This window comes from Bombus huntii, chromosome 15, assembly GCF_024542735.1.
Source record: "Bombus huntii isolate Logan2020A chromosome 15, iyBomHunt1.1, whole genome shotgun sequence".
Taxonomy (NCBI): domain Eukaryota; kingdom Metazoa; phylum Arthropoda; class Insecta; order Hymenoptera; family Apidae; genus Bombus; species Bombus huntii.
In genome coordinates, this window is record NC_066252.1 from 8,094,206 (window position 1) to 8,105,241 (window position 11,036).

An 11,036-nucleotide genomic window follows, 5' to 3' on the forward strand; every position below is an offset into this window, starting at 1 on the left:
CAGTCCGCGATCAGCCACGTTCGAGTGTACTTTAAATTAGAAATTTTCAAACTGGAAATTTTCTCGAGAACCAAGCGTCGTACGAGGAAAATTTAATTCTGCGTTCTCTTATCTTTTGCGCAAGGATTCACTTGGTGCGAGCTTGTACGAGTTGTGTATGTTTGAGAATGTAGTATTACGTACGAAGAAATTAGAATAATGGGCCTGGAATACGAATAAATTTATTGTTATTTTTACGTTATATACAGAGTGAGCCGCGAAATTCTAAGTAAAAAATATCTGTTATATTGGGTTGGCAACTAAGTGATTGCGGATTTTGCCAATACCACCTAATCACAAAATCCGCAATCACTTAGTTGCCAACCGTAAAAGTGTTACCTGGACGAATTTCGTCAACAGTGAGACACAAATCGTAAAAGTCCAACGATTTATCTTCACTTTCACCTATGTCGAGAAAAAAGATGTAAAAGGGTAAAAATAGATCGGCGATTTTTAATGGGTTTGTAAGAAATTTGAGAGTGCAAAATTCCAGGGAATAATTACGGAAAGATATATAAAATATCCAAAGTGCAATACTTTTTATAATAATTGGTAGGTAAAAGAATTTTCTACCGAGATGCTGCATTTTTAATTGCATTCTGAGAAATTTGAGTTTGCATAAAAATCCGCTGTCTCGTTATAAAGCGTAACGTTACGAAAATTACATACACCTGTTATATTTACGCGAGACCATAAAAATAGTAGGCTCAACATTATATTAATATCTCGTAGGTCTGCTTGCCCTACGCGAGCGTCCACAACGTTCTGTTATCTCGTTGAAAAGATTCAACATTTTGTTTCCGTTGTAACTTTATCCCCAGATTTTTGCCAGTTCGATTCTTTAATTTTTTCTACTCCTCCTTGAAATACACAAATAATAATCGTATCGTTGTGTACGCGTAAATAATTCTGTTGCAAAGTGCGTTTTTAGTTTCTTTTGCGACTCATTTCTTTCTGTCTTTGCATATGCATTTTTTTTTTACATTACATTCTACGCATTATTGCGTATAAGTATGAATTAGGTTGGTCCATATGAAACGTCGTTTCTCCTTTTTTCTTTTTTTTTTTCAAATGAAACGTTAAACACATATATACAGTGGATGACGAAAGTACGTGAAAACTCATAGAAAACATCGATATAACTGCACGAAAATCTCACCAATAACACCAATTTGTTAATGTTATCAATTAGCAAATTATCGTGCAAAAGGGCTGGCAAACAATTATCTTAGCTTGTTCGGAAGGTTCGCAGCGAAAATTAGGAAGATTCAATTAGAACGAGACTTTTCGCTATCTGTTACTTGCCGAGTCTTTTCTTGGCAAATGGTCCGGCCTTTTCAACAGCGAATCGCTCGAAATAGACTCTTACAAGGCAAAAAAAAAAAAAAAAAAAAATAAAAAAAAAAGAAAAGAATAAAATTAACTCTATTCAGAAAAAATAGTAATCTCCATATTCATCGGCGATCTGTTCACGATTTTTCACAAAATCTCACTCTACTCGATTACAAAGATTCTTCTACTAAAATCGATCTCGAAGAAACACAGTCCTTCCAAAGTAATAAAAATTCAATCCAAGTCTCTTACGAGTTTGATTCATCCGTTCGAAAAGTGACGACCCTTCTATGAAAATATCTTGAAAAATGTGCCACGTAGAATATAAAGCACGAAGCTAGTATAAGAAAACTAGTAGCGCCATAAAGCAGAAAAATAGTGGAATATCGAGGATCTCTGCAACCGCGTTGAAACTGTGACGATGGCCAAAAACGCAAAATTCATTCTGTCGTCGGAAATGGAGTAGAAGCAGCGGCGATAAATTAAACCGGCTGGCTGCCAGCGAAATGTCGAAGAAACGGTATCAGCCAGTGCGTTTCGTTCGGATTTAGATATTCGAGAGAGACAACTGGGTCAATCCGCGTCCTAGAAGCGGTTAGGCGAGCGGTGTGACGCTAGAATACCGGAAACTGGCTGGCTGGGGCCGGAAACCGACGCTGCAACGTAAGATTATCCGCGCTCGCACATAATCGACCGCTTCCATCTGTCTTTGCTTTACCAATGTTTGTTCTAACGAAACAAAAAAAAAAAAAAAAAAAAAAAAAGAAAGAAGAAGAAACATGAGAATTCTTTGTTCTCGCGTGTTTTCTTTCGCCATGTTCTTCCTCGTTCTCGAACATAGAAATATTGGAACAGTTTTTTGTTGCAGTGTTTAGAGTGCACGAAAGGTAGCAAAAAGTTAGATATACGTGGAATGTCGACACGAAATTGAATATTCGAACTATATGCGTATTTTATTAACGAAACGTTTTAACATGTCTGCGGAAGGAATGGAACCGAGAAATGACAATTCTTTGTTCCCTTATGTTTCCATTCTGCTACTTTTCTCCTCGTTTCGATGGATACATTTATTTGAAAATAAAAATATCTTGTTGTCGAAACTCCTGAAATACACGAAGCGCGGGAATATTTGAATATGTCGAATAATATCGCCAAATTATACAGGGTGGTTGGTAATTGGTGGTACAAGCGGAAAGGGGATGATTCTACGCGAAAAAAGAGGTCGGAAATATAGAATAAAATTTTTTTTTTTTTTTAATTTTTCCATCGAGACAACGATCTACAGTGGGATCCGTTATAACGTATCGCACGCGTACCCAGCGAAAATTCAAAGTCGAGTTTCTCGAAAACAAAGCCTCGAACGACAAATTTTTATTCTATATTTTCGATTTATTTTTTCGCGTAGAATCACCCCCTTTTCGCTTGTACCACCAGTTACCAACCACCTTTATGATTCAATAGATGTATATCGGATCGAAATGTAAATCAGAATGAACTTGCTGAGCGACCTTTTCGTATCTTTCCAATCGCTCCAAAGATACGCGTACCGAGCGACAATTCAAAGTCGATTTTCTCGAAAACAAAGCCTCGAACGAAAAATTTTTATTCTACATTTTCCACTTCTTTTTTCGCGTAGAATCACCCCCTTTCCGCTTGTACCGCCAGTTACCAACCACCCTGTATATCTAAGCTACCCACGCGTATTTTATTAATTAGGAATTTTTATTTTCTTCTTTTTTTTATAGGCGTAAGAGACTGAAAAATAAATATTCTTTGGTTTCTTCGTCGTTTCGTTTCATACTTGCCGTATTCTCTCTCATTTTGAACCACAAGTTTTGAGATACCTCGTTCTTGGAAATTCCAAGATACACAAAAGATGGTGAAATTGAAATGTGCCGTATTATTGCGAGTCTAGATATTCGAACTATTTTTAGTATTTTGTCAATTGGATATTTTCATAGCTTTATGAACATACCTAACGTTGTTGACAAATGGCATGAAGCGTATGACAAATACATTTTTCTCTGTTTTAAGTTCTACGACAAATTGAATGCTAATGAAGATGTTTATAGAGTTAGGCTAATGCGAACACGATAATACTGCAAAGCGATGAAAAATGAAGAAATACGAGTATTAACAGCAAAAGTAAAGCGTTTTGATCTTCGAGAAATCCAATATACCGTTGAAAGCGGTCAGTTTGTTATTTATTTTTCTTCTCGCTTCGAATTTTCTGTTTGAAGTTCTTTATGCTCTTTTTATTTCTCAACGTTTTATGATATTTTACTCGATCGCAAACGACCGACTAGAAACAGTCGATGACGATTCGCACTGAAAATAAAAGTGAGCGCACACGTGTGCGACGTGTAGGTCGTCTCGCAACGTGTATTTTTCCCATCTACCCACGTTTCCCACTGTTCTATATATCTGCTTTCGTTCTTCTTATTGATTTCGTGACTTTCTATGAAGATTAAGCTTTCTGTAAGAATCGTCCGATCGTCAGTTGCACGTTCGTCTTCCCGTTTCTACCTAAACGAAATTCCTGCGTCAGCGTTTTTGGAAAATTTTAACACACCGAATTACAGAACTCGTTGTATCTTTTCTTGCCTATAGTTTCACATTTTCAACTTACAGACTCGCGTTTCAGATGAAATTTATATTGCGCATCGTTCAGCGAGAAGACACTGGTATTTTTGATTTCTTAAAAAGTTCGACGTTTTATCTAAAACGACGAGCCTCCGATGTGAAGATGGAACACCTGCTAATCCTTCGCGCTTCGAATTTTATTTCAATTTCGTTGGCAAGCAGCTCCCAACGCTTTTAAGTGCTCCATTTGAAATTTACTTGAACCAAAAAATAAGACAATTTAAATAAATAAAGGAAGAAATAAACGAACTTAAATACCAATTTTATTCACACTATTGTTGTATTTTTTAATTTTTAAGTGTACCATATATCTTGAAGCAATTTCCAGGATGCAATCACAAAAAAAGCTCGACCTGAAGGAATGTCAAGTGGAACTGAACAAAGGAGCTTGTGAAATAAAAACTGATGTTGAGTCATAGGAGTGGAAAAGGTTAAAGAATGGTAGAAACACGTACGAAATAATAAAAAATAAGTTGATTGCTTAAATTCGAAATGAATAATAATTATAATAATAATAATGAAGAGAAAAGATATTCGCAGGGAATGCGATGGTTGGTATTTGTTTGATCGTTTGGAACATGTCTGACAGTCGTTTACCGAATTTGTCAGCGGCAAGATTAATTATGATCTTGGTAATAGCACGTTCCAGCACACGAAATTAATCGTGGAGACAGTTCGTTAGACCCATCTGACGCGATCTAATCCGCCGTTCTCAAAATATCCGGGCAGAATCAGGTCAGAATATACATTTGTTTCTGTAAAATATGATATAAGAATCGTTGCCCGTCAGCAAGATTTAAGCTACGTATTCGAATCGAAGTATGTAAATTGCAACGTGATTTGAAATAAAACTTTGATATATCGTCGCGTACAGTTCTCCGGCGAATATAAAACAAACTCCAATGTACTGTCTTTTACCAGGATTTAATGTGGCGTATTTAAGTATCATAGATCATTGTATGCCACAGAATCAAAATTCAAAATACAAAGTTTGTATATATACAGGGTGGTTGGTAACTGATGGCACAAGCGGAAAGGGGGTGATTCTAGGCGAAAAAAGAAGTGGAAAATATAGAATAAAAATTTTTCGTTCGAGGCTTCGTTTCTGAGAAAATCGACTTTGAATTTTCGCTGGGTACGCGTGCACTTTATCGCGTCTTGTTATAACGGATCTCACTGTAGATCTTTGTCTCGATTGACGTTACTTTTTAATTTTAAAAATTTTTAAATTTTTAAATTTTCAAATTTTCAAATTTTCGAATTTTCGAATTTTCGAATTTTCAAGTTTTCAAATTTTCAAATTTTCAAATTTTCAAATTTTCAAATTTTCAAATTTTTAAATTTTCAAATTTTCAAATTTTCAAATTTTCAAATTTTCAAATTTTCAAATTTTCAAATTTTCAAATTTTCAAATTTTTAAATTTTTAAATTTTCAAATTTTTAAATTTTCAAATTTTCAAATTTTTAAATTTTCAAATTTTTAAATTTTTAAATTTTCAAATTTTCAAATTTTTAAATTTTTATTCTATATTTTCGACTTCTTTTTTCGCGTAGAATCACCCCCTTTCCGTTTGTACCACCAATTACCAACCACACTGTATATATTTCAAATTACTTAAAGTAGAAGAATTAAATTAGTGATAAATTTAAATTCGATAAATAAATTATTATATAGGACGGATAACATAAATAATTAAGATCGCCATATCTTTGTACGTATTTCCTTTTTTTTTCTTTTTCTTTTTTGGCACCTCGTTTCCTCCGATAATCCACTGTACAGCGTGTAAATGGTCAGAGACAGAGGAGCCGCCGTGTCGTGGTTGTTAAAAGTCTTTCGAGCAGGCTACGAAACTTACCGCTTAAGCATCGTCAAAGAGCTTCATAATGCTTTAATGGATCACTGACAGCGTTCTTAATTGCCGACTGGACGAAAAAGTCAATAATAGTAACTCAACGTAAAAATGATGGACCACGAAAGGTCAGCTTGATCTATCCTGCTTTGTGTCGTATTTTTCAGTCAGAAAGAAAAAACCAAAGCTACGTTACAACACGTTAAAAACGACTGAAAGCAACTCTGAAACATTCGTAGAAGACACGTCCATCGAAGAAGCATAGCCATGAAATTTGCCAGCTTATTTTTATCGATTATTCCATTTTCATGGGAAATTTCGTCTCGAGATTCTCGATGTTCCGTCTACGGACCCGTAAAATTAGACGTTGCTTTATTTTATCGAATATTGCACCTTTTCAACAGCTATCGTCAAAGGGAAGGTTAACACCATCATGGAGAAAACTTCACTGAAATTCCGTCTTATTTGAAAAATCAATAAAGCCAAACGAATGTAATGAACGCAAACGGAATCTTTATCGGCTGTAGAAATTTCCTGTTACCAGATCGTGTTCCGATATTAATCCATCTTCTACGATCACAGATATCAGCGTACCAATTGCTACAACAGAATTTGCTGAATTGCTAGGACAAACCGATCTACTCGAAAGGTCCGATCGGTTTGCAAGAGGAAGGTTGAAATTCGCGACATTCCCATCAGCTGGTTAATCGAATTTACGACTAGATTTGAAATAAAAAATCAATGTTAGAATGGGAACTTTAAGCTGTTCGAATTTCATCGACGAAATTTCATTTCACTTTGTCGATTTAGTCGTTTTAATCTCACCTTCGCACCATATCGAGCAATTCTTCCTCTTTGCCTCTGTGATGGAAAAACAAAGTAAAAACAGGTGAATTAAACCGACGTTTCGCGCTCGATTAATTCAACGTTCAAAGTTAATTCGTCGTTCGAACGTTCGCGCTTTACCCGTCACGTTGCACTTCAGTTTCTTCGAAGAAACGTAATATTACGCCGGTGTACGGCGAGTTGCAAAGCTTTTGGTAGCAACTGTGCCGTAGCTAATAACCGGAAATCGAGGAGAGAAACGCGTCGCGACAAAGAACGATGACGTGACGCGAGCGAAACCTATTAATCCTTCGAACTCGCACGATCGAAGGATAATTGCTCGCGAGTTGGAATCGAGACGAGCCAACAGGCAGAGCGTGCGCTGACGTGAAAATCCGCTGCTCCTTCTCTTTTTTGTTCTTCCTTTTTCAACCCCTTTGCGCGCTTACAGTGGCGAACAAAACGAGCTTTAAAGTTGATACACGCGATTGGATCGATCGTATCGAATATCGTTGTTTAATGGACCAGATTGGGACGAAGAATTTTTATTTACAGTCCAATGTTGACCTGTGTCAGGATCGAGTCGGAAGATCGAGTCGTTTGGTAGGTAGAGTGGAAAAAGTGGAGTAACGAGGATTGATAATTTAACAATTTAGAAGATTATCAAGAATCACGGTGAATTTCTGCTGAGTTTTACGCCACTAGTGACAATGGAAACTCGAACGATCGGAAGAAAAACCTGCAGATTTCCCGTGAGACTTCTTAAACCTACCTGCTGTTCCTATTCCAAGGTCACGCCTTTCACATCGTCTACATGTGTCTGACAATGTATTTCCTTCGATAACCTAGACAATGTTAGATAGATCGAGCGTAATTCTTGGCGTTTGAAGCAAAAATTGTTGTTTTCGTCGTAGACCGACAATTCGGATCGACTCTATTGGGTTGGAAACTAAGTGATTGCGGATTTTGTCATTGGGTAGTATCGACGAAATCCGCAACTACTTAGTTGCCAACAAAGTAGCAACGAAAGATAACGATATATTGGTATTTCGATTAGCGTGAAATTATCATGCGCTTGGTATCTCTGCAACAACGTTTTTTATACCTAATAGTTTCTAGTTGTGAGCTAATTACCTCGTAGATTGCTTTATCTTCCGTGTAGAGATATCGCGTTTGAAGGAAATAACTGAATGCGTTTGTTGAGTTCCGATAGAAGATAGAGGAAAACCAGCTATGGCAAAATCTTAACATGGCATATCTGAGCGTAAAAGGAATCTACAGCTTGTTCAGCAATGATTACACGCCAAGAGAATCAGCTTACTCCTGACATCGCGTCATGCTACGGAGAATATAACGTGTTCCTTAGATATACCGTAATTCTTCAGTAACGTTCAACCTGCCATAAATAGCTTCTATACCTACGTATTAGCTGTTTCCCAATTTTGCGTTTACAAAACGATCGCTCACAAAACAGTCGCTCATCGAAGTATGTTCGCGAAGTATGTTAGGGAACATTTTTTGTTATCAGGTTATTATCGCGTGCTATACGCAAGTTTTCGAAATTTTGTCATCGGCGAAAATTTAGACGCGATCGTCGTTATCGCAATGGTAAGATTTGGAATCAACACGAAAATGTATATGGAAGTTGCAAAACATGTTTACTGCGAAAATATACGCTTCGAGCAAAATTAATACACAGCATGAATAGTGGGCTTAAACGTACAATTACAGCTAAAAATAGTCTCTCTAAATAAGCACGTTATCGCATATTATTGCCATTATATGGATTTTTTGAATTGAACTATATTTAACATGAACCAAAAGTCTCCTGTTTGTTCATGGACTTTGATCATCATAAAACTCCGTAGCGCTTGAGCTTTCAGAAAATATACATTTTTGTATATTGTGTTATTGCTACTGTGTGTTTCAATCTTTTAATATGATCATATTTAACGTGAAATAAAAAACTTGTATATTAACTCACATAAGTAAATCATAATAAAATTTCATAGCGTCTGAGCTTTCCAAAAATGTATGCTATCATACCGTGTTGCACGTTATCATACATTATTGCTACTATGTGTTTGAATCTCTTAGTTAAACCATATTTAGCATTAAATATAGATCTTCTATTTGCTCACATACGTAAGCATAATAAAATTCCATGAGATTCGAACGTTTGAAAAAATGTATGCTATCATACCGTGTTGCATGTTATCATACATTATTGCTACTATGTGTTTGAATCTCTTGGTTAAACCATATTTAGCATTAAATGTAGATCTTCTACTTGCTCACATACGTAAGCATAATAAAATTCCATGAGATTCGAACGTTTGAAAAAATGCATGCTATCATACCGTGTTGCATGTTATCATATATCACTGGTATCGTGTCTGAATGTTTTAGCCGAGACATATTTAACGCGAAAGAAAAATCTTCCATCTACCCACGCAAATGTAGATCACAATGAAATTCCATAGCATTTGAAAATTTATTATTATTTTTAATAATAAAATTTATTATTAATACCTACACGTATAAGACTAATCTTTATTCGCGAGATTTTATTCTACGATATTGTGTATCTCCCCGTTGATTTCATAAGAGAACCAGATGATAGTAATCGATACCTCTTTTTTTTGTCAGATTTCTTTTTTTCTTCAATGATATATTGAGAGAAGATATTTCTCTTGTCTGGAAGATGTCTCTTTCCACGCAGTGAAATTTAATTCGTCGATCTCGAAGCTGAATCAAGGTTCACTAGGTCGTGCACCGTTTTAAGATACAGCGACTGTAATTCTTCGTGTTTTTTTCGTGTCGCTGCAATAAAGCGAGAAACGCTCGGATTTCCATGGATGCGATGCACCCGAGCTACTGAACCGTGGTAAATCCGGTTGGCGCATTTGGAATGTCCAATGGAAACACGGAATACGGTGGAAAAATTACTTTCGGTTCGAAGCACGCTCCTTAGGAAAATCTTTCCACGGAAAATGGCGACTGTAATCTACCTGACCATCCGATTCTCCGGTTATTTTCCTGTATTCTCTTCCTGTCGATATTTTACGATTTCATCGGTATTTCCGATTTCCTGCAAACTTGGATATATCGAATGGCATTATTTGAATAAGCAAAATGCCAGAAAAAGGTATCGCAAATTATTATAAGTACTTTTGATTCTATTTTAAAACTACCTAAACCTAACCTCAACCTAGTACAAAGTATCATATTTCGCCATTTTTATTTCGCCACTCGTCCGCCAGAGGCGAAATCTAATCCTAATCCGAACAGCGTGTAAAATTCTTTAAACGTTGTTCGTCGTATGCCTCGTAATCTTTTTTTGTTGTACGGCCACTCTATCGATACAGGTTAATTTAAATTGCTCTTCTAACTGTTTACTTCTGTCGCTTAATTTGCTTAATTTGCACTTAATTTTTTATTTGTAGAAAATAAAAATATATTTATGTAGTTTGTTTTAGGTTAGTTTTAGTTTCGATATGGCGTTAAGAGTACGTAGAATTGTTTGCGACGCTCCACTTTTTAAACGATATTTTATCTTTTTAGATAACTATTTCCGATATATTCCAAGTTTAAAGAAAAAACCAGAGTGAAATTGTAAAATATTGTCCACGTTCTTCTTTTACAGAAATTTTAGACTTTAATAGATTCTATTCCTGTTTTATAGATCTTATTTTATAGATTTTTACGCAAATACCTTGTGTAAATATATATAAATAAATTTCAGCCGCTGTTTAGTGTCACTTGACTGACGCGAGTAAAAACGATCGTGTAATAATACGTGTTAGGCTATGTGCGTAGCAGCGACAATTTGTTGTGCTCGCTTCTATCAATCAAAAGTTCAATTTATTCTTGTTCTAACAAGAAAACTGTCGTCGTGCAGCCGCGTCGTCAAACGCGCGCACGTTCGTATAAAGTAATACGAGCAAATGCCATTTTCGTAAGCGACAAATTGTCGCCGGTGTGCACGAAGCCTTATTGTCGACTTTAGTCCACGCTCGTACGCAAGAGATTAACGCTAGAACTACCACACAAAGGAATAATATAATGAATTTTATTTTTTTTTTTTTTGTTATTTATTCAAAATTAAAACAATTTTGTATCGTGGCTACTTATTCCAATACCAGTCAAAATAACTGGTTCTTATCAAAGCGTAAAAGGTTTAGCGAACTCGAATTAATCAGTTTCCTCGTTTTGTGTAACTTTCCACACGTTTTTAGAATTTTTACCGCCTATCGTTCGATACGATGGTGTCGATTATCAGGAAAATTCCAGATCGATCACGATGCTGACACTAGAACTACCACGCCAGTCGAAACGACTGGTTTT

General features: G+C 35.9%; 1 protein-coding gene across 4 annotated transcripts in view; it reads left to right on the forward strand.

The window, feature by feature from the left end:
- The window catches only part of LOC126873791 (ras-related protein Rap1), a 71,465-nt gene that overhangs the window by 21,169 nt on the left and 39,260 nt on the right, over positions 1 to 11,036 (forward strand). The gene's annotated exons all lie outside the window — the stretch shown is intronic.